The sequence below is a fragment of the Triticum dicoccoides genome, chromosome 5A, assembly GCF_002162155.2.
Source record: "Triticum dicoccoides isolate Atlit2015 ecotype Zavitan chromosome 5A, WEW_v2.0, whole genome shotgun sequence".
NCBI lineage: Eukaryota > Viridiplantae > Streptophyta > Magnoliopsida > Poales > Poaceae > Triticum > Triticum dicoccoides.
In genome coordinates this window covers 69,416,368-69,441,461 of record NC_041388.1, presented here as the reverse complement: position 1 = coordinate 69,441,461, position 25,094 = coordinate 69,416,368, and positions in this window count along the sequence as shown.

The window sequence follows — 25,094 nt, the reverse complement described above, 5'->3', positions numbered from 1 at the left end:
CAAACAGTTGTGAACATGCCATGTCGTCCTGTTTTTCGTACATATTCCATCCTGGTATCATGTGTTTGCCTTACATCAAAGTAGTGATTGTCAGTATCATGCATGAATGAGTTCTGAAGAGAGAATTTTATTGCTTTTTCTTGTCGGTTTTACTTGACAATTCAAAATCAATAAAGCGGAAGGAAGTTAGCAAGGCAGCGGATAAAGGTGCTCCTTCCGAACGGAGGGCCTCTACAGTTTCTACTCCCCCACACCCCCAAGATGATTTCCAAGACAACACATGCATAGACACTCAACAAAGCTGCGTTTACGATGAGCACGTCTCCCCTAGTGCAGCATCACCGGTGCTCCCTCTAACTTGGCACTGTTATATGTGGTTGCATGTTATGTGTGATGTCTAGCTTGTATTGCTTCTAATTTTGTTGAACTCCATCTGCTTACTTTACACATTATACTTGAATAAGACACGTGTTCCTGTTTCTAGAACATACAATATCTGTCTATCACACCATGTTCTTACATCAAATTACTACTGTTGTGTAACCTGCAACAATCACTTATCATAAGACACGTTTGACGTCGGAGTGTGATATAGGTTACATCTCACATTCTTTTCTAGCTTGTATTACTAATTTGTTGAAATGGCACTTATGACGAGACAGTTTTAACTTGGTAGAGTGATATTCGTTGCATCTTTCATATGGTGTCTAGCTTTCATTGCTTCTAATTTGTTGAAATGCCTTCTCCTTAGTTTACACATCATAAGCTGTGAATATGCAATGCTATGAATATGCAATGGCACTAATGACGAGAGACCTCTAACATGGTAGTGTGATGTTGTTTGCATCTTGCATCTAATTTATTTCTTGTACTACTTCACATTTGTTTAAATGCCATTTATGATGAGACACTATTAACTTGGCAGAGCGATATTTGTAGCATCTTTCATATGGTGTCTACCTTCCATTGCATTGCTTCTAATTTGGTGAAATGTCTTCTTCTTAGTTTACACATCATAGTTCTGGTTATCTCTTCCGTCCTGTTTTTCATACATATTACATCCTCCTATCATGTGGTTGTCAAACATCAAAGTTCAGTTCGTCTGCATCACGCATCAATTTGTTCTGAAGAACTAAATTGTTATTTGTTTTTCTTGTTGGCTTGACTTAACATGGCACAGAGAAAGAGGAAGAAACACAGAATGGCAGGGAATGAGAAGCGGATAAATCCTAAAAATTCTGCTGGTACTGATGGTGCAATAGAAGGTCAAAGTCCAGCAGAAAATTCTACAAACACGGCATCCCATGCTACACGAGTTGCAAAAAAAGACAAATAGAAACAAATAGCTGCCACCAAACAAGCAGAGACAGCCCTAGTTCTTGCAACACCTACCACAGTACTACTAGCTGCACGACGTACTCGTGCGTCAACTGAGCTAGCAACACATTCCCAAGCTCCCTTGCCACCTGACACTACTTCCCAAGCACTCTTGACACAAGACGAGTTGGCAATATCATATGAACCTTGTGAGCTTCAACAGCAAGAAGGTAGTTGCTGGAGTCAAGTTACAGTTGCATGCTTCTTTATATGTAGTCTCACAGTTTGATGTACACTAAAACTTCCTATGTTTGTTGTTGGACTAGCACCTAGGCGCAAGAGGAAAAACATCAGGGATAATGCTCGATAGGTTAACTAAATCTAGAGGAGGAAGAATGGAGATCCGTTTTGAGGCGGGTTTAAAAAGGCCACGTGATGCTATAGAGTCAGCCAAGTTAGTATCAGAGGCAGGGGTTGCTGTTAGGTGTCATGTACGTATCCTCCCAACATGGATTCAGTACAGGAATGACAAAGACGAAACCCAGTTCAACATCTTCCTCGACCATTTATCTGTAAGTATGGTTATGTATGGAAACTAGTAATATCGTCTTGCTCTGTCCAATACTTTCTAGGTTGCTGATAATGAGACTCCCATAATTTTCAACAGATGAGGTTCAAGTTGGATAGCCAAGATGATGCAACCAGACAAGCTTGCACCCATGTTTTCAAGTCTGCTCTACGACAGTATCGGTATAACTTGAGGAAAACTCACTTTGAAGGCAAGGCTAACAGTGAACTTGCCCAAACATCTCAAGTGGAAAATATATCTGATGAAGACTAGAGAGGCCTCATTAAACACTACTGTTTCACTCTTTTCGTTGTACCATATTATCATATCTATATTGACTTGTTCCAAATGCAGAGGAAAGCCCGCAAGGACCAAAAAGTACCTGAACCAAATGTTGTGGAAATCTTCAAGGACTGTCACACCAGCAAGAAGAAGGGCATGACTACACCAGTCAAAGCCTCTGTTGTAAGTCCTTAATACTCATGCCTTTTAACTACTACTTACTCTGACTTGTGCCTTGAACTGCATGGTTTGCAGCCAATGTCTATTACTATTTTCAATTTTATACACAATTGTCTTAGCGTATCATTGCACCTTACAAGGTTTAAAAGAGAGGAGTGATGTTCCTTTGATCTTGACCCGTAATCTAGTTCCGTGATGGACTTGCCCACACAATGTTACAATTGCCTGTTTGTCTGTTCTCAGTTGTTTTGTGATATGAATGACGTCATACTATGCTTACCGTATTATAAACTTCATCTCTTTATCCTTAGCCCTCAATACAATGTGAAGAAATAGACAATACATTAGCGATGGTACATGGTCATATGTTTGGAACCTGGTTTTATTATGTACTTTGCAATAAAATACAACTAATATTTTACATGGGTTCACCAGAATAGGTTCTGTATATAGACCAAAGCTATTTTGTTTGGTTTTGCTGCCTCCTTAATATCTTCTGTACTGGTACTACTAATGTAAAACCTCAACTTTTCAGCGAGCTATGGAAAAAACGGTGGAACCACCATCTTCTGAAGGTGGCAAGCAAACTATAACCACAATGTCAACTCTTGCTGCAGTTGGTCAGTACCTGTCCACTAACAGTGCCAAAAGCACGTTCCTGCGTAATACTGGATTGGTTGTTAAGGCAATATCGTCCAAACTGCCTCATGATCAAGATATGCAAGCTCAAAGCAATGTTGTATCTGCGCTCCAGACACAAGTCCATTCCCTAATAGAGACCCTTTGTGAAACAAGGAGAAACATTGCTCAATGTCGTCAAGATATGCATGGTTTTGAAACCAGAGTATCTGACATTTGCTATGTTGTTCAGGAGCCTAGGGGAAATGAAGGCGAGGGTTATGGTGCTCCATCAGACAATACAACATGAAAACGTACCAATCGGGTCAAATGAATTGAGCTTCTGAACTTCTGGTGGTGCATTTATCTGCTAGACTGTTAAGTTTTATGCCAACCTTCCTTTTGTTATATAGTTGTAATTTGTTTTGGTGCGATACACAATTTATTCTTAACGTGCAGCCACCGCCTGAAGAAAATAGCAAGCCATTTTTGTATAGTGTATGGTGTTTCCTATATTTGCACTGGTGGCGATCTTTGATGCCGAGTGGATGTAATCTGTGCAATCGCCTTAATAGCCTAACGTTAGTTTCGGCCTTATTTATTTCCTAGTCTTCTTTTTCCCTGGTTTGCTAGTGGCCGCAACTACCATGGACCATATACGGGCCGTAGGATCCATGGGTCTCCTACGGGCCGTCGATAAATGGGCCTGTAATCGGTGGGCCTCTAGCCGTCGGATAAATGGGTCTACATGGGCCATAATCGGGCGTAATTGGTATCGGCCCAGCATGGTAACAGGCCATTAACAGGCCGTAGGACAGCAAAGGCTTAATTCTGTCACAGGCATAGCGGGTCGTTAATGGGCCATAATATAGGACGGGCTGGAAACGGTGCAACGGGTTAACAGGCCAGAAACGGGCCGACTCTTGCCATGGGCCGAATTTGGCCCATTAGGGTGACATGCCAGTAATGGGCCGACTCTTTCCATGGGCCGAATTTGGCCCATTAGGGGAACAGGCCAGTAACGGGCCGACTCTTGCCATGGGGCAAATTTGGCCCATTAGGGGAACAGGCCAGTAACGGACCGGAAGTAATCGAGGGCCGAAAAGGAGCCCAAGAACGTATGGGCCGTTGAGGGAGTCCCAGATTAGGGGGTCTCCGGACAGCCAGACTATATCCTTTGGCCGGACTATTGGGCTATGAAGATACAAGATTGAAGACTTCGTCTCGTGTCCGGATGGGACTCTACTTGGCGTGGAAGGCAAGCTAGGCAATATGGAGATGGATATCTCCTCCTTTGTAACCGACCTTGTGTAACCCTAACCCTCTCCGGTGTCTATATAAACCGGAGGGTTTTAGTCCGTAGGACGACATACAATCATACCATAGGCTAGCTTCTAGGGTTTAGCCTCTCTGTTCTCATGGTAGATCTACTCTTGTACTACCCATATCATCAATATTAATCAAGCAGGATGTAGGGTTTTACCTCCATCAAGAGGGCCCGAACCTGGGTAAACATTGTGTCCCTGCCTCTTGTTACCATCCGGCCTAGACGCACAGTTCGGGACCCCCTACACGAGATATGCCGGTTTTGACACCGACATTGGTCCTTTCATTGAGAGTTCCTCTGTGTCATCGCCATTAGGCTTGATGGCTCCTACTATCATCGATAGCGATGCAGTCCAGGGTGAGACTTTTCTCCCCAGACAGATCTTCGTGTTCGGCGGCTTTGCACTGCGGGCCAATTCGCTTGGCCATCTACAGCAGATCGAAAGTTACGCTGCTGGCCACCAGGTCAGGTTTGGAAGTTTAAACTACAGGGCCGATATCCATGGATACTTGATCTTCGACGGATTCAAGCCTCTGCCTTGTGCGCCACACGGTCACGATGAGTATGATTTAGCTCTACCATCGGACAGTTCAGGAGATCGCTCCGGCAGCCGCTCTGACCCTCGATTCGGAGCCAGTTGCGCCTTCCGCGGATGGGTGGATGGACCCCGCCATGGAGGCCTTACCCTCAGCGGCGATCAAGCCGAACATCGACCTTACCTTGCACAAGAGCCGTGTTGATAAACTGCCGGATCCTTCCCTGGCCATGGACTCCGAACCGCCTGCGCTCGTTCCTATCGAATCCGATTGGGCGCCGATCATGGATTTTACCTCCACGCATATTTTTCAGCACTCGCCCTTTGGCGACATACTGAAGTCATTAAGGTCTCTCTCCTTGTCAGGAGGATCCTGGCCGAACTATGTCCGGAAGGACTGGGATGCGGACGACGAAGAAATTCGCGACCCACCCACCACCCACTTAGTAGCCACTATCGATGACTTAACCGAAATGCTCGACTTCGACTCCGAAGACATCGACGGTATGGATGACGATGCGGGAGACGAAGAGGAACCACTGCCTACGGGGCACTGGACAGCCACCTCATCATACAATATATACATGGTGGATACACCCAAAGAAGGCAATGGAGACGAGATAGCGGAGGATGACCCCTCCAAGAAGCAACCCAAGCGCCGACGTCAGCGGCACCGCTCTAAGTCCCACCATAGCAAAAGTGGTGATACGGGCACAGGAGATAATAACACACCGGATAGTGCCGAAGACAACAACAATCCCCTCGAGCAAGATTTAGTGCACGAGGATGGAGGAGCCAGCCCTCCTGATAGAGAGGCAGATGGAGAGGAGGAGGATGCTAATTACAAGCCCCGCTCCGAAGACGAGGCAAGCCTCGGCGATGACGAATTCACCATGCCAGAGGATCCCGTCAAACAAGAGCACATCAAACGCTGGCTTATAGCCATGGTAAATAGCCTTAAGAAAAAGCAGCAGCAGCTTCAAGCTGATCAAGATCTGCTAGCTGACAGGTGGACTAAAGTCCTCGCGGCCGAGGAATATAAACTCGAGCGCCCCTCCAAGAGTTACCCAAAGTGCAGGTTGCTACCTCGACTGGAGGAAGAAGCATATGATACGGCTGATCGGCCACCTCGTGGCCGCGATAGAGAGGCATTCCACCCAAAAACTCAGCCTCCACCCTGACGCCATTCAAATAAAAAGGGCATGGGGAGATATGCCAGACCTGCGAGACATATTGGAGGACAAAGCAAAGCATGCAAGATCGATCTACGGATCACGAGGGCGCACCACTCTGCGAGACGATAAACGTCACGCCGGATACAGTAAAAGCAAATCCGGCCGGGCCGAACACAGCGGGTAAGACCCATTCGAGCTGCGTCGCGATATAGCCCAATACAGAGGCGCTGCACACCCCTTATGCTTCACAAACGAAGTAATGGATCATCAAATCCCAGAAGGTTTCAAACCTGTAAATATTGAATCATACGACGGCACAACAGATCCCGCAGTATGGATCGAGGATTTCCTCCTTCACATCCACATGGCCCACGGTGATGACTTACACGCCATCAAATACCTCCCACTAAAGCTCAAAGGACCAGCGCGGCATTCGCTTAACAGCTTTCCAGTGGACTCCATTAGCTGTTGGGAAGATCTAGAAGCCGCATTCCTCGACAACTTTCAGGGCACTTATGTGCGACCACCAGATGCCGATGACTTGAGCCACATAATTCAGCAGCCAGAAGAGTCGGCCAGGCAATTCTAGACTCAGTTCCTTACAAAGAAAAATCAAATCGTCGACTGTCTAGATGCAGGGCCTTAGCGGCTTTCAAACACAACATCCGAGACGAGTGGCTAGCCCGGCACCTTGGTCAGGAAAAGCCGAAATCTATGGCAGCTCTCACGACGCTCATGACCCGCTTTTGTGCGGTAGAAGACAGGTGGCTGGCTTGCAGTAATAACATATCAAAGAACCATGGTACCTCGGATACCAAGGATGGCAATAGCAGGTCACGTTGCAACAAACATAAGCGCCGCATTAACAGCGAAAATACCGAGGATACGGTAGTCAATGCCGGATTCAAAGGCTCTAAACCCGGAAAGCATAAAAAACCATTCAAACAAAGTACACCGGGTCCGTCCAGCTTGGACCGTATACTCGATTGCTCGTGTCAAATACACGGCACCCCAGACAAGCCAGCCAATCACACCAACAGGGATTGTTGGGTGTTCAAGCAGGCCGGCAAGTTAATTGCCGAAAACAAGGACAAGGGGTCGCATAGCGATGACGAGGGGGAATCCCGACAGCCACACACCGGAGGACAGAAGAGGTTTCCCCCACAAGTGCGGACGGTGAACATGATATACGCAGCCCACATCCCCAAGAGGGTGCGGAAGCGTGCGCTCAGGGACGTATATGCGTTGGAGCCAGTCGCCCCAAAGTTCAACCCTTGGCCCTCCTGTCCGATCACCTTCGATCGCAGGGACCACCCCACTAGTATCCGTCATGGTGGATTCGCCGCACTGGTCCTAGACCCAATCATTGATGGATTTCACCTCACTCGAGTCCTTATGGATGGCGGCAGCAGCCTGAACCTGCTTTATCAGGACACAGTGCGTAAAATGGGTATAGACCCCTCAAGGATCAAACCCACAAAAATGACCTTTAAAGGCGTCATTCCAGGTGTAGTGGCCCATTGCACAGGCTCGGATCCTCGGATAACTTCAGAAGAGAAGAGTTAATCTTTGATATAGTCCCATTCCGCAGTGGTTATCACGCGCTGCTCGGGCGAACCGCATTTGCTAGATTCAATGAGGTACCGCATTATGCATACCTCAAGCTCAAGATGCCAGGACCTCGCGGAGTTATTACAGTCAATGGAAACACAGAGCGCTCTCTCTGAATAGAGGAGCACACCGCGGCCCTCGCAGCAGAAGCGCAAAGCAGCCTCTCAAGGCAATCAACCAGTTCGGCGCTTCAAAGCCTGGACACCTTCAAGCGCGCTCGGAGCAATCGGCAAATAGACTGCCTGGCGCGATCTGAGCTCACGTAGCAATAAGGCGGCCACCCCAATCCCAGCCCATCGGCGAAACTTGTGCCACGCGTACATAATTACGCATTAAAAATACCATGGGCACAGGTGGGGAGGGGGGAACAACTGCGGCACGCCCCAAGACGCGGCTGAAACCGCACTAGGGGCTTCCTGTTTGGTTATTTTTCTCTTTTTTTCAGGACCTTAATCTCTGGAAACGCTGTCCGGCAGCACTATTGCCAAACACATGATGGAGCAACCAAGAACCAGACAGCTACGCCATACCACGGAATTCCCAGGTGGATTACAGTAACGAGCGAAATATTTGATTTAATATCATTCCTCAGCTTGCCCTTGGAAGGGACATAGTCCTACTCTTTGCTTATCGCACTATCTGTATCACTCTGCTTTAACGCAATTTTTTGAATAAACAATGAATGACATTACGACTATTATTGCATTCTTGTTATATATATATATATATGTGTGTGTGTGTGTGTGTGTGTGTGTATTCGTTAATGACGCCTTGCAACCATACACTTTGGTATGGCCAATACATCAGGGGCTTACGTACCCCACAATACGGTGTGAAAAGTCCGAACACTTTCACAAGTGCGGCACCCCGAACTTATAGCATTATATGCATCAGCTCCGAATCATGTCTTTGGTCAAATGTTGGGTTTGCTCGGCTCCTATGTTTTGGTACCTTACGTTCCGCTCTATCAGCTAAGGTAGCGCTACGAGAACTACTGCGATTGTGCCCCGGTTCTACTGGGTTCAGCACCTCAGTAGAGAAAGCTAAAACTGACTGTCATGATAAGGCGAGAGACTGGTCGCTGTTCGGCAAGGTTTTCGAGTCCCTAAAGACTTATGTCGCTTAGAGCGAGGGGCTGGCCCTGTCCGGCTTAAAGGCGTGTATCGCACCCCAAATTCGGCCTTCCGAATACCAGGGGCTTCGCCGAAATTTAAAATTATAGAATTCTATGGCTAAGTGAAAGTGATAAAGCATTATTAGTCCGGTTGCCTTGTTCGCTGTGCGGAGCACCTCCCTCGAAGGACCCAATCATGGGAACAAGACTGCTCAGGTTTATTCCGAACACCCCAGCACTCGTGGCATGGGGGCAGAAGTCGAGGACTAGCCATCTCTCAGATTGGATAAACAGCCAAACAGAAGGCAATATTTTAAATTCAAACAAGCGTTGCATAGCGCATATGAAACAAGTTTTCATAAATACAGGATAAAACGGGCAAATCTCACTCAAATATTACATCTTTTGAACACTCGTCCGCTATGAGACGGGCACCCGGCAGAACACCCTCGTAGTACATCTCGGGGTGGTGGTGCTCCTTGCCCTTCGGTGGCCCCTCCTTGATCAGCTTCACGGCGTCTAGCTTGACCCACTGCAATTTCACACGGGCGAAAGCCTGGTGTGCACCTTCAATGTAGACAGATCGCTTGACGACCTCCAGCCGTGGGCAGGCATCCACAAGCCGCCTCATCAGGTCGAAGAAGTTGTTCGGAAGGGCGTCGCCAGGCCACAGCCAGACTATAAAGCCCTTCATGGCCTGATCGGCCGCCTTATGTAGCTCGACCATCTGCTTCAGCTGGTCGCTCATTAGCACCGGGTGTTCGGCCTCAGTATACTGAGACCAGAACAGCTTCTCTGTTGAGCTTCCATCCTCGGCCTGGTAAAATTGTGCGGCATCGTAATCGCTGCGGGGCAAATCTGCAAATGCTCCTGGAGAGCTCCGGATTCGGGTAAGTAATCGGTAATTTACTTTTACATGCTTGCTTTGCATATAGAAAGCCTTACCCGTCGCTATATTCTTCATCACGTCGATCTCCTGGAGGGCCTTTTGGGTTTCGGCCTTGGCACTTTTTGCGCTCTCGAGGGCCGCGGCAATCTCAGACTCCCGCATCTTTGACTCAAGCTCCAACGCCTCGGGCTTCGCCATGAGAGCCTGGAGCTCTTGCTGCACCTCACCCACCCGAGCCTCGTGCTTCTCTCGCTCGGTGCACTCCTTGGCCGCTTTATCTTCGGCCTCGAACAACGCTTGCTTTAGGGTCGCCACTTCGGTCGCGGCCCCTGGCAAATTCATGATAATCCTATCATTTTGCAATCGCATTCTTTTTATACATATCTATAGACAGGGTATTACTTACCCTTGTTCTCCTCGAGCTGCCTCTTGGCAAGGCCGAGCTCTTTGTTGGACCCCTCGAGGTCCTGCTTCAGTACGGCAACCTCCGCAGCCAGTGCGGCGGACGCCAGCAGCGAGGCCTGCATACGCATATTGACATACGTATATTAGACTCCTGCGATATTATTTGATCCTCTGTTCAGCTTTCCTTTGTGAACACCGAACAAAGCATCAGGGGTTATTGTCTATGCGGTAATATTTTTCCTATATTTTAAAAAACACATACCTCAAAGCCTGTTAGAAGGCTGGCACAGGCTTCAGTCAATCCGCTCTTGGCGGACTGAACCTTCTGGGCCAACCCACTCATAATAGTACGGTGCTCCTCGTCGATGGAAGCGCTGCGAAGCGCTCCCAGCAGATTGTCCGGCGCCTCTGGATTAACAGAGGTCACTGGCACAGGCGTCTTGCCCCTCTTGGAAGGAGGCCGCCTGCCCGAGCCCGGAACCACTGGAGGTTCCGGTGCGGTGTTCGGCTGAGGGCCGAACTCAGAGCTCTCAGTGGCCCCGTCCACTCTTGTTAGATGCTATTATATTATCTGTTTTGGATGTTTAATGGGCTTTAATATACCTTTTTATATTATTTTTAGGACTAACCTACTAACCAAAGGCCCAGTGCAAATTGTTGTTTTTTTGCGTATTTCTGTGTTTCCCAGAAAAGGGATATCAAACAGAATCCAAACGGAATGAAACCTTCGGGAGAGTTATTTTTGGAACAAACGTGATCCAGGAGACTTGGAGTGGCCGTCAAGAAAGAAGCAAGGAGGCCACGGGGCAGGGGGCACGCCCAGGGGGCAGGCACGCACCCACCCTCGTGGGCCCCTCGCAGCTCCACCGACATACTTCTTCCTCCTATATATACCCATATACCTCGAAAACATCCAGGAACTCTAGCCAACTCTAGTTCATTTTTCTAGCCAATGTCGGCCAAATCATGGGCAACCAATACCTCAACCAAAATTTTGGTCATGACCCAAAGATTGGTCTTTGTTTGGACGGTTGCCATTTCTTTGGCATGCCAATGAACTCTAGCCAACTCAAGTTCATTTTTCTTGCCAATGTCGGCCAAATCATGGGCAACCAATACCTCAACCAAAATTTTGGCTACCCAATGCTTTGATGGGGTAACCTTGGGCACAAACCAAACATACTGTTGGTCGTGCAACAGCACTAACGCCACCCTTGGCAAACTGAAACCGACCGTGTCTAGCGACGATATGAGCGTGTCTCTCACCGCGGTCCCCGTGTCCAGAGGCGGTGCTGGAGTTGCGCCCCATTTTGGGCCCCAACGACCCACATGAACGGTTGTCGGTGGCGACGAGGTCGTGGGCCAGCTCCTCCATTGGACTAGTCTGCGCTACGTCGTCCCGACGGGTGTGCCCCACATATCTGTTTCCCTGTTTTCCCGGCCATATTCGAGCATCATTGCTCCGTGTTGCACATTAGGCCTTCCACTATGTAGGCCAAGCGAGACAACTTATTGTTTATTTGAGCCGTTCAAGTATAATCATGTGGCATTTTCTTATTTCTCATTCCTCTCCAACCCTCTTCTCCATTGATCATGTTGCCCTCCAGTCGAGTCCATCCTCCCGCATGCCTCATTTGAACATTCCACCGAGTATCATTCACATGTACCCACCCTAGTCCTCTTTCAATAGTTCTCCGGACCCCGAGATGAAATCGAGAGGGAACGAGTGGGGGCACGTGATACCTAAGGCAGATTCAAAATTTTGAATCGGTGATCATAGCATCCGCAAATCATATATAAAGGGTATTCAATGTTCGTTTCATTGTTGAACGTACAATATACTCCCTCCTATCCTTTCTAGTTTACATATAAGTTTTATGTGTAGTCAAAGTATATCTACTTTGATCAAAAAGGTATCAACATTCAACAATGCCTATCAGTATTGTTAGATTCGTATGTACTCCTAGATTTGTACTCGAGATGGTTTCCAATTTGACTATTGACAAGATTAATAGTACATGAGATGTATAATGTGAAAATTATATCATTGGAAACTCCTTTCACATACGAATTTGACCGTATGCTTTGTGTTAGTTGCATGTCATATATTATTACTCTAATATTTGGTCAAAGTTAGCCTCGAAAAACGCATTAGACCCTGTATGCTTTGTGTAAGTTGCATGTCATATATTATTACTCTAACATTTGGTCAAAGTAGTATAGTGGAAGTGGATCCTCTGACGTAGGTATCCCTGCCTTACCCTCCCTTTCGGGCACTTACTGGCGGACCCCATGCTTGCTAGGCCCCGCATGTCTCAATGGGTTCGGCCACGCCAGGGGATCCTCATCCGTAGTATACTCCCTCTGTTTTTATTTACTCTGGATAAAACGGAGGGAGTGGTGGTATAATAAATGACGTGGGAGGGGGAGGGGGAGGGACGTCGGTTTGCTCTCAACTGCGGTCCCACAAGCGAGTGAAAACGCAAGACGAAGCACATTCCATTCGGTGAGCGACGTGGAGGGTCCAGCGTGCCGGGCTGCAACGCGAACGTGACAAGAGTGATGTACAGTCAAAACCGATTGACCGGTCGTCACCGGAACCACTATTCACACTAGAACCTTCGCTGCTCGGCCTACGCCAGCCACTGCCCTAAAACCACACCAAATCTCTAGCCCATTCCCCCACCTTTCGATCCCCTCGCCCGCATCAAGCGTCCCCTAGTTCGCCGGAAAGCCATGGTGCGCCGCAAGATCACTTACTACAAGATGCTGACGCCGGAGTGCCACGGAGAAATCGCGGCGGCGGTCGGCGCCACAGACCTCGGTTCACAAGCTCGCTTTGCGGCGGGCCAATCCCGAGTTCTCTGGAGCCAAGCTACGAGGAGGAGGAAGCTGATCCAATGTTCATGGCGGAGGTCGCGGCGCAGAAGGCCCCCGATGGGTATGAGACGATGGACGTCGACTTCGTGCCGGCGTCCGAGTCCCCCATGGTGCAGGCGGACCTGCGGTTCAACATGGCGACACTAAAGGAGGACCGGGAGGCAGAGGCTCAACTCGACATGGAGCGCATGCATGCCACTGCCATCGAAGCTCTCCTGCAGGCGGAACTGGATATCATGTATGTGAACCAGGCGGCGGAGGCTCAACTTGAGGCGGAGCGCGCGGATGCCGCTGCCATCGAGGCCCTCCTGCAGGCGGAACCGGACGTCCTGGACTTGAACCGGGCGGCAGTGGCTCGACTCGACGCAGAGCGCGCAGATGCCGCACTCATCGACACCCTCCTGCAGGCGGAACCGGACGTCCTGGACTTGAACCGGGTGGCGGAGGCTCGACTCGACGTGGATGCTGCTGCCCTCGAGGCCCTCCTGCAGGCGGAACTGGACGTCCTTGACTTGAACCGGGTTGTGTCCTCGTCGGTGCAGAGCGGCCGCACGCTCTGCTTGAACGAGTAGCTGGAGGCCGAGGACAACCACGGTGCGGAGACACTGGTCGGCAGCGACGGCTGGTTCACACCGACAGCCAAAGACGACGAGGTCATCTCTTTCCATGAGCAGTGATAGTTTTTCTTTATGTTGTTGTTTTTATGGATCTTCTGCTGTGTAAAAACATATATTTGTTATGCAAGTCGCCTGACTTGGGTCAGTCTACCATTTCAGGCGGTTGGATGAATATCCTACGTCTCCTAACCCTTCTTTCCTTCTTCCTCACCTCTTCTTCTTCCCCAACAGACCACCGCACGGGCCGTACGGATACCCCCCAACATGCGGTTGGATAAACATACTCTATGAACAAAAATTATGTGTCAGCGATAGGATGGCTGAGTTTGGTGTGTTCCCATGCGGCAACACGTGTCAGTGAGGGTGTGTTCCCTTGGTTGGGTTGCGGCGTGCAGGAGCGACCGTGTGAGGGTGCGGTGCGACCGCGGCGTGCAGGAGCGACCGTGTGAGGGTGCGGTGCGACCGCGATAACCGTGCACAAGTGTACCTCCTTCTCATTTTGAAAACTTTAGGCAAGCTTGGAAAAAATGTGTGGCGAAGTTTGGCAATGCAAGGCCTAGACCCAAACAGGATAAGTACGTACGTACTAGGAGTACTAGTGTTAAAAAAGAAAGGTTGGGTTTTCTTTCGCGGGATTTAATCGATACAAATCCTCGTTTCACGTTTCAATTAATGCGTATTTTTTTCTCCAAAGACCAAAGAGCTAACCATCTCACTCCTCATCGCTTGATTAATGCAGCGCCATGCAAACCAACCTTCTCACTTCCGCATGCATGCAAGGGATATTAATGTCCTTGGTTGCTAACCCCATCAATTTTGCCTCGATTAGTGTTAGTGGCCTTTTGCAAATTGTAATTTTGATATACTGGCCTTGTGTACAAAAAAATGGAGGTAGTAACTATATTTGACTTCCTTCTCCATTATGGTGACGTCGACGATATTTTTTTGGTGGTTTGGCGAAGTGCGTTCGACGGAGAACACCATTGAGGGAGACCACGGTAAGTCATTCGGAAGTGCTGCCCGCAAGCCAAGACAACCGCCTTATTTGCATCCAGGAAGTCCTTTACTAGTACTACTATAACTAATGCAGTGAGATGGCTTCTCGAAGAAGACGATGGAGAAGCGGAGTCAGCTAAGAGTGAAATGATGGTTGCTTCGTCCGTGCTTTTGTGATTTGACGCCTCATTGCTTTGTGATTTGTGATAGAAGGGACAAGGGAGTAGACTCTGTGCTCTATACTGTACTACATGCGTCCAAGCATGGGAGAAAGAGGAGAGACGTTGCATTTTTCTATTCCTTCAATCAATCAATCAAGGAGCTTCGGTTCCATCTTTTTGGCTTTGGCAACACCGTCCACAATGGTTCCCACGATGCCAAAAGTTATTTTCACATTTGGCTACACATTGTGGATGCCCTTAACCGTACCACTTGGTTTTGCTCCTATGTGCTATCTATACAAATCTCAATTATATTGATCTAAAAAATTATAGAATCAAGATTAGTAAAAAGGAGGTGATTTTGCCACGCGGATGGCGGTGGAGGTTTCTTATTTTCCGAGGACGTTGTCCTGGCGGTTTGCTAACATGCGGTCCCAGGTGTCAGTGCTTTACCAAGCCGATCCGCGTCCCACATGAGGCAGAACAACGGTAGAAGCAACACATGGTTAAGTTGAAGAAGATGAGGGAGAAGCGGATTCAGCAACGAGTGAAATGATGGTTGCTTCGTCCCTCCAACTTAACTGCGGGAAAGGTGCAGCTTTGTGATTTGACGCCTCATTGCTCATTACTACGCCGGTGCCATGACTAGGGTGCTTCACCCCGGCTGCTCTGCACTGTATTCCGGTATGGCACGTGGACCCGGTAGCTTGATGTCCCACATGTCGGCGAAAGGGACTAGAAGATTTATGAAAGCGAGCGCTCCACTCTTACAACGGAGGAGTAGACGACACGACGGCCCAGTGAACTGTCACTTGTACTGTATAATACTATAGTTTTGCTGTTTCGCACGATCCATCGATACAAATCCGATTAAATAGGAAAGGGCGGGATTTTTCCCGCGCGGTAGATGATACTGGCCATACATTTCAAAGGCAATTTTAATGTATGCAAACTGAATAATTATAAGTAACAATATGATATCTAGTAAAACTAAAAACACATATGATTTATTGTGTTAGAGTGTAGTAGTAGTGCTGTATTGCATAGTTGTTAGATGTAACATGCGAGAACGTGTAGAGATGTAGTTTTGGAGGGCCTACGGAGAGAAAAGTGTAATATGGTCACCGAACTTCAGAATAAGCTGATTACGGTCACTATATATGTTTTGTGGTGATTATACGGTCACTTGCACACAGCTCAACATCGGATTGCACTCTGTTGACCGGCCAAATAGTCTGTGTGGCGCCATTCTCACTAGTTAAATTGACCACGTTCGTTGTGGCTCCCACCTGTCAATTCGCATAGGCAAAAGGTCAGATAAACACAAATTTACGCAGGCGCGACAAGGCTCCAACCCATGCGCGGGAATCACCTGGTTGTGTATGTGTCTGTCAGGGCCTGATGTGTGCGCATGCATGTGTAGGTTGAGCACTTAAGCGTGAGAGTGTGTGTTGGTCGTGTGGCGTACTGGTGTGTGCATGCATGCGTGCATGTGTGCGTGTGAGTGTTGCGTGCGTGCATGTGTGGCTGCGTGTGTACGTGTGAGTGTTGCGTGCGTGCATGGGTGCATGTGTTTGTGTGACTGTTGCATGGATGCAGTTCGTGTGCATGCATGCGTGTGTGTGTATAATCACCACACCAGTTCATGTGTGTTAAAATAGACGGCTCAGCATACCAATACAAGGCCACCTTGTCCGTTGTGCCCGCGGTCATGACTTCGAAGCACCGTCCAAATATTTTTTTGTTGTTTGTTTTCATTCTTACTAGCAAGATGCCTGTGTGTTGCATGTAACATCAAGATGAATTTGTATGACTTGTTTATCTTGTGAGAGAAAAGGATGAACGAGGGAAGTCCTTATTTGCAAATGTGGAGAGGTGTGTGGGTACCTTTTTGCAAAATTGCCATAGTTTCTTTCCTATCCGTCAGATATAAATCGGACGGCCTATATTGCAAGATGGCAGGCACACCATCATCACCAACTCTGTTTTTTATAAGAGTGTATTTTATGTATTTTATAAGAGTGTAGATGTAGAGTAGATACAAGTCGACAGGTGGGCACGATGGTAGTGAGATAATGTGATGCAACACTAGAGGTGCCACGTGGAGCGTTTAACTGGTCAACTAGTCATGTCATGAGCAAATACAGAGTTGTACAATGAGCCCGTGACTGCATAATAACCACTAAACGTAAATGGTGACCGTAATGAGTGGATTCTGAAGTCCAATGTACGTATCATGCTTTCGCTTCAAATACAATGATTGTCATTGCATATATCGCGAGAGAAATATGAAACATGCATGAATTTTCTAGGGGCTTACTTTTAGAGGACCTGGAGATAGTTTTGTGTGCATACGTGAAAGGGGCATATAGGGGGGGGGTATGTGATGGAGAGAGAGATGCTATTTGTTTCTCTTTATTATGACTAACTTTGTATATAGTATAAAAATATACAAATTCACAGTGCGGAATAAATATCATTGTGGGCACCATGCAATGCAAATTAGCGTTTGTACTCCTCCATATAACTTTGTAATGTTGTATATATGTAGAAACTCTAAAATAATTTTTTGGCCACACTTTATTCAACAGGAATGTTGTATGCGAAATAAACGTGAAGAGAGGGATTTTTAGATCAATGGGGTACGTGATGTAACATGTGTGAATGTGTAGTTGATGCATTTGGCGGGGCTTAGAGAGGTATGTGTGTGTATTACGTATTCGAGAGAGGCATGGATAGAGGGGCCGACGGGGTGTGTGGGAGAGATAGCACGAGAAATGAGAGTGGTCTAGAGAGAGAGAGACGAATATGACGTCACGACAAGAGATTCCATTCCCTTGAGTGTGTATATGCAAGGGGGAGGGAATAGAGGCACCAGGAGAAATTTTCTGTGTGTGTGTGGTGTTTGTGTTGGTATGTGTGGGTGTGAGAAGATAATGAGACATGGGGGCAGAGGGTGTGTCACCGCATGAGGTCCGGTGGGTCGAGGTGAGGCCCTTCGTTCTGTTCCATCCTGCGCCACATTGGTCGGCCCATGATGCATTTAGGAAGACCCATGGATGACTAGTCCTACAAGACAAAGATAGCAGAATTGTGAAGGACTCTGTGTCCACTGACAAAGCCGGCTAGGATTTGTAACCCTAGGTTCTCGGACTAAGGTAACCCCTTTATCTCAGATATTACTATTCATCCAACCTAACTTTAAGGGCATCCTACAGAATGCTCTGCTAGAATCATACTCGTCGATTAGGAAGAGAGGTGTGAGACAATGCGTGAGAGATTGGCGTAAAGATAATGTGCGTACATGAGACACGTAGGCAGGTCCATGTATATAGAAAGGGTCGATGAGGATTGTGCATGTGTATGTTTGCGAGAGGAAGAGTGCTTGTGATAAAGGTTAGTGAAAACAGTTGTAAATGGTTACGAGAGGGAGGGAGGGTTATATCTAGAGCATGTGTGCGAGAAAGACACCTCGGGAGAGAGTGTGTGAGCATGTGTGAGAGACCACCGATGGAGAGTGAAACTACACGTAAAAGACTGCTCTACACATTGATTAACGATATAAATTTTATCCAAATATTAGGATGGGATCATGATATTTGCAATTCGCGTAAGGAGCGGTCATTGATCCATCAGACATCTAGATTCTATCGAATTTGAGCATGTCTATGTTATTATTTGACACAATTGATCCACATAGTTAGTATTTTGAACTCCAGACAATGCATCGCTTTAGCAATCGAATATAAACATGAGTATAGTTCATGTTGTGTGTGTAAAGCACATTATACATACGAAAGTTACACAATGGACATTATAAATAGCTACTACCTATGAACTAGCATACATTTGAATTCAACTTAAGGTGGTTTAAAAAATCAAATTCAACATGAAGTCCATTCAATTATTTGAATTTGATATCATGGTATTTGTAAACCATACCTAAATTATGGGGGCACCAATCTTTGCTCTGATTTTGTACATAATAGTATATGTAGTCGTGTACAAAATAGATTCAAATTTAGCTCCTCCATTCCAAAAGAATCGTAGTTATACGATTTCAAGTGTCAAAATTTCAAAAAAGAAGCGGATAATTTAATGAGTTTTCAAACATACAAGGTCAAATATAACGTTGTATATTTAGGTCAATCCTCATAGTTCAAGAGTACTCTAAACGTGAATGCTTGTGTTTCAAAATTTCGAATGAAGCGCCAAAAGAGCCTCTACTCGCCCGAAACCGCGTGAGACCAATGTTTGGTAGTACAAGGAAATTACTTTTCTAATAACTCTGACCCGTGAAACCTACCGGCCCGGCGTCCAAAGGTCTAAACCGGGGTAGGTTTGTAGCTTCATCTAGACGCCACGCAACCGCATCCGAAAAACATTCATACACAATGGCCGCCTAAGCACACATGCGTGCGGCCGAAATCGCTCCCGCCCACTATTTGGGACACCTGGGATTACCATCCTACCCCCGACCCGCAGTAGGTCCGAAATTTAAGAGGGGGGCAAAGTTTGTACTTTCCCCAAATTTCAAACAAGCGCGTCCCATTTCTGTTCAAAAAAGCAAAAAACAAGCGCGTCCCAGACTGAAACATGGTTCCCCCCACCCGTTCGATTCCCCATTCATACTCCGTGGGCGCCAAAACTAGCTCTCCACCAGCCATGAAACCCTAGCGTCCTCCGTCCGCCTCCCCATCCCACCCATCAACCACCACCCTCCTCCATCACACTGGAGCCGATACCCCGACGTCGTCGTCCACTGCAACCTCAACTGCAATGCCCTCCACGACTAGTAGTTGGAGCCGAGGCCGAGCCGTCCATACCCGAGCCAGTTCAACCACGTCGTCTTGCGCCTCACCGCTGCTGCTCCAACTTCGCCACCCTCCAACGCACCAGAGCTGTTCCTGCTACGCCGTCCTTCGCCGCCTCGGATCTGCTTCCCCTCCGCCGGCATACGGCCACGGCAACACAGTCAAGAATTTGGCCATGGGTTCGTCCAAGCCTGGACCCTCCAGAACATCGATTTCCCTGGTAAAAAGAAGAAAATCGGCGCGACTTGTGGAGGTGACCACACCGGCAACCGAAAAGGTACTCCTCTTCCCTTATTCATGCAAATCTTACGTCTCTGCTTGCACGGTATTCATCCCATAGAAGACACTAGTTGACCGCTTCTTCTTGATACTAGATGTTCCTAGTAACTCGCGATGCACAAGGTTTCTCCTCATATACTATTTCACCTTAGCTAGAGGTCCGTTGCACCCCCCTGAATTTCAATTTCTAGCCACTTGATTCCCAATTAACGGAAGCATTCCTCTGTGTAACAGGTGCTAGTACGCCTATTACGTCGGGGAAGCAGCGCCTTGGTGTTTATCTTAGGGGCGTGTGCAGCCTAGAGCTACTGGTGCCCGATCTGGAGGTCGGCCGGGATTAAAGGGATGGCCTGGGGGCGCTGCCAAGCACGGCGGTGGTGTGAGGTCGATGGGAGGGCGGGGCAACGGAGGCAGGGGTCTGGGCCAGTGGTCGCTGGCGGTTCGAGAAAGATCGTCAACAGTGACTGGCGGGAGGTAGACGAAGGCCTTCTGCCCGTTCCTTATAGATCGGACGGTTCATTAAAAAAATTGACTGACCTATTTATTTTCAGTCGACTGTTATCTTAGATATGACCACATGTGGTGGTGTGTTGGAGGAGTACCTGCATTTCCTGTTCTCATATATTACAAAATCATAGAGAGTAGAATCTAATTTTGTTTGCCATGCAATGTTGTAGAGCTATCATATGTCTCCTGTCATTTATTTTTCAGCCACCTGCTATCTGCTACTTTTACAGTGCACTAGTTCTGCACACACTTCACCCCTACTCTCACTGTTGTGTTTTTATGCAAGGGTATTTCAGACTCTGCTGCCATGAGAGAAGCCAAAAAGAAAAGAGAGAAGTCGCTCCAGTTTGGTGTGCGGGTAGGCAAGACACGTTTCAGCACTATAATGGGTGCAGTGTCAGCAGATGGAGACGGTAAACGTAGCTCTGGAGTTGATGACCTCGCTCGCAATGAACCACCATCCCAGGTGCTTGCTTTTAACTTCACGGTGTCATATGTGGTTGCATGTTCCATATGGTGTCTAGCTTGTATTCGAAAGGCCGAAGTCGGTAAGATAAGGAAAGATATTTTTTTACATGAACCACCATCCCATGAGCACCAGAAGACAAATAGCTAGTCAGGGCACTGGCCGAGCCAGTGACAAGCCCATCAAAGATAGGCATCACCTGGAAGCCAACTAAAAAGCTGCGATGGTGGCGAAGCAGCCCGCCTCCCACCAGGCTCTCAGGTCCTAGATGATCATGCCCACGGTCTAGCTTGTATTGCTTCCAATTTGGTTAAATTGCATCTGCTTAGCTTACACATTATACCTTTGAATATGACATGCCTTTCTATTTTTGGTACATACTAGTACATCTGCGTATTAACCATGTTCTTACATCAAACTGATGTTCTTGTGTATCCCTCATCAATCACTTATGACGAGGCAGGCATGCAAGGGGACTACTCCTCATTTAAAGAATGCAGCGTCAGCCTCCTGACATGATTCTCAAGAAACAGAAATGCTAGATGAAGATAGTGAATGTAGATCTGTAGTTGATTACAGCATTTCCCCTAGACTAGCATCGCAGGTTCTTGCTCTAACTTGGCAGCGTGATATGTGGTTGCATGTTGCATATGGTGTCTAGATTGTAATTCTTCCAATCTGGTTAAACTGCATGTGCTAGTCTGCTTAGCTTATACATTATACCTGTTAATGTGACATGCCTTCCTGTATTTAGTACATAGTACATCTGTCTATTAAGCATGTCCTTACATAAAACTATTGTATTTTTGTATCCCGCATCAATCAACATGACGAGAAACATTTAGTATATGCAGTGCGATATTAGTTGCATTTTTCATATGATTTATAGCATGCGCTGCTTCTAATTTGTTGAAATTCCATTTATGATGGGACGCTTTTAACTTGGCAGAGTCATATTGGTTGCATCTTTCATGTGGTGTCTAGCTTGCATTGCTTCTTATTTGCTGGAATGGTTTATGCTTAGTTTACACAAATAGTTGTGAACATGCCATGTCGTCCTGTTTTTCGTACATATTCCATCCTGGTATCATGTGTTTTCCTTACATCAAAGTAGTGATTGTCAGTATCATGCATGAATGAGTTCTGAAGAGAGAATTTTATTGCTTTTTCTTGTCGGTTTTACTTGACAATTCAAAATCAATAAAGCGGAAGGAAGTTAGCAAGGCAGCGGATAAAGGTGCTCCTTCCGAACGGAGGGCCTCTACAGTTTCTACTCCTCCACACCCCCAAGATGATTTCCAAGACAACACATGCATAGACACTCAACAAAGCTGCGTTTACGATGAGCACGTCTCCCCTAGTGCAGCATCACCGGTGCTCCCTCTAACTTGGCACTGTTATATGTGGTTGCATGTTATGTGTGATGTCTAGCTTGTATTGCTTCCAATTTTGTTGAACTCCATCTGCTTACTTTACACATTATACTTGAATAAGACACGTGTTCCTGTTTCTAGAACATACAATATCTGTCTATCACACCATGTTCTTACATCAAATTACTACTGTTGTGTAACCTGCAACAATCACTTATCATAAGACATGTTTGACTTCGGAGTGTGATATAGGTTACATCTCACATTCTTTTCTAGCTTGTATTACTAATTTGATGAAATGGCACTTATGACGAGACAGTTTTAACTTGGTAGAGTGATATTCGTTGCATCTTTCATATGGTGTCTAGCTTTCATTGCTTCTAATTTGTTGAAATGCCTTCTCCTTAGTTTACACATCATAAGATGTGAATATGCAATGCTGTGAATATGCAATGGCACTAATGACGAGAGACCTCTAAGATGGTAGTGTGATGTTGTTTGCATCTTGCATCTGATTTATTTCTTGTACTACTTCACATTTGTTTAAACGCCATTTATGATGAGACACTGTTAACTTGGCAGAGCGATATTTGTAGCATCTTTCATATGGTGTCTACCTTCCATTGCATTGCTTCTAATTTGGTGAAATGTCTTCTTCTTAGTTTACACATCATAGTTCTGGTTATCTCTTCCGTCCTGTTTTTCATACATATTACATCCTCCTATCATGTGGTTGTCTAACATCAAAGTTCGGTTTGTCTGCATCACGCATCAATTTGTTCTGAAGAACTAAATTGTTATTCGTTTTTCTTGTTGGCTTGACTTAACATGGCACAGAGAAAGAGGAAGAAACACAGAATGGCAGGGAATGAGAAGCGGATGAATCCTGCGAATTCTGCTGGTACTGATGGTGCAATAGAAGGTCAGAGTCCAGCAGAAAATTCTACAAACACGGCATCCCATGCTACACGAGTTGCAAAAAAAGACAAATAGAAACAAATAGCTGCCACCAAACAAGCAGAGACAGCCCTAGTTCTTGCAACACCTACCACAGTACTACTAGCTGCACGACGTACTCGTGCGTCAACTGAGCTAGCAGCACATTCCCAAGCTCCCTTGCCACCTGACACTACTTCCCAAGCACTCTTGACACAAGACGAGTTGGCAATATCATATGAACCTTGTGAGCTTCAACAGCAAGAAGGTAGTTGTTGGAGTCAAGTTACAGTTGCATGCTTCTTTATATGTAGTCTCACAGTTTGATGTACACTAAAACTTCCTATGTTTGTTGTTGGACTAGCACCTAGGTGCAAGAGGAAACAAACATCAGGGATAATGCTCGATAGGTTAACTAAATCTAGAGGAGGAAGAATGGAGATCCGTTTTGAGGCAGGTTTAAAAAGGCCACGTGATGCTATAGAGTCAGCCAAGTTAGTATCAGAGGCAGGGGTTGCTGTTAGGTGTCATGTACGTATCCTCCCAACATGGATTCAGTACAGGAATGACAAAGACGAAACCCAGTTCAACATCTTCCTCGACCATTTATCTGTAAGTATGGTTATGTATGGAAACTAGTAATATCGTCTTGCTCTGTCCAATACTTTCTAGGTTGCTGATAATGAGACTCCCATAATTTTCAACAGATGAGGTTCAAGTTGGATAGCCAAGATGATGCAACCAGACAAGCTTGCACCCATGTTTTCAAGTCTGCTCTACGACAGTATCGGTATAACTTGAGGAAAACTCACTTTGAAGGCAAGGCTAACAGTGAACTTGCCCAAACATCTCCAGTGGAAAATATATCTGATGAAGACTAGAGAGGCCTCATTAAACACTGCTGTTTCACTCTTTTCATTGTACCATATTATAATATCTATATTGACTTGTTCCAAATGCAGAGGAAAGCCCGTAAGGACCAAAAAGTACCTGAACCAAATGTTGTGGAAATCTTCAAGGACTGTCACACCAGCAAGAAGAAGGGCATGACTACACCAGTCAAAGCCTCTGTTGTAAGTCCTTAATACTCATGCCTTTTAACTACTACTTACTCTGACTTGTGCCTTGAACTGCATGGTTTGCAGCCAATGTCTATTACTATTTTCAATTTTATACACAATTGTCTTAGCATATCATTGCACCTTACAAGGTTTAAAAGAGAGGAGTGATGTTCCTTTGATCTTGACCCGTAATCTAGTTCCGTGATGGACTTGCCCACACAACGTTACAATTGCTTGTTTGTCTGTTCTCAGTTGTTTTGTGATATGAATGACGTCATACTATGCTTACCGTATTATAAACTTCATCTCTTTATCCTTAGCCCTCAATACAATGTGAAGAAATAGACAATACATTAGCGATGGTACATGGTCATATGTTTGGAACCTGGTTTTATTATGTACTTTGCAGTAAAATACAACTAATATTTTACATGGGTTCACCAGAATAGGTTCTGTATATAGACCAAAGCTATTTTGTTTGGTTTTGCTGCCTCCTTAATATCTTCTGTTCTGGTACTACTAATGTAAAACCTCAACTTTTCAGTGAGCTATGGAAAAAATGGTGGAACCACCGCCTTTTGAAGGTGGCGAGCAAACTATAACCACAATGTCAGCTCTTGCTGCAGTGGGTCAGTACCTGTCCACTAACAGTGCCAAAAGCACGTTCCTGTGTAATACTGGGTTGGTTGTTAAGGCAATATCATCCAAACTGCCTCATGATCAAGATATGCAAGCTCAAAGCAATGTTGTATCTGTGCTCCAGACACAAGTCCATTCCCTAATAGAGACCCTTTGTGAAACAAGGAGAAACATTGCTCAATGTCGTCAAGATATGCATGGTTTTGAAACTAGAGTATCTGACATTTGCTATGTTGTTCAGGAGCCTAGGGGAAATGAAGGCGAGGGTTATGGTGCTCCATCAGACAATACAACATGAGAACGTAAAAGTCGGGTCAAATGAACTGAGCTTCTGAACTTCTGGT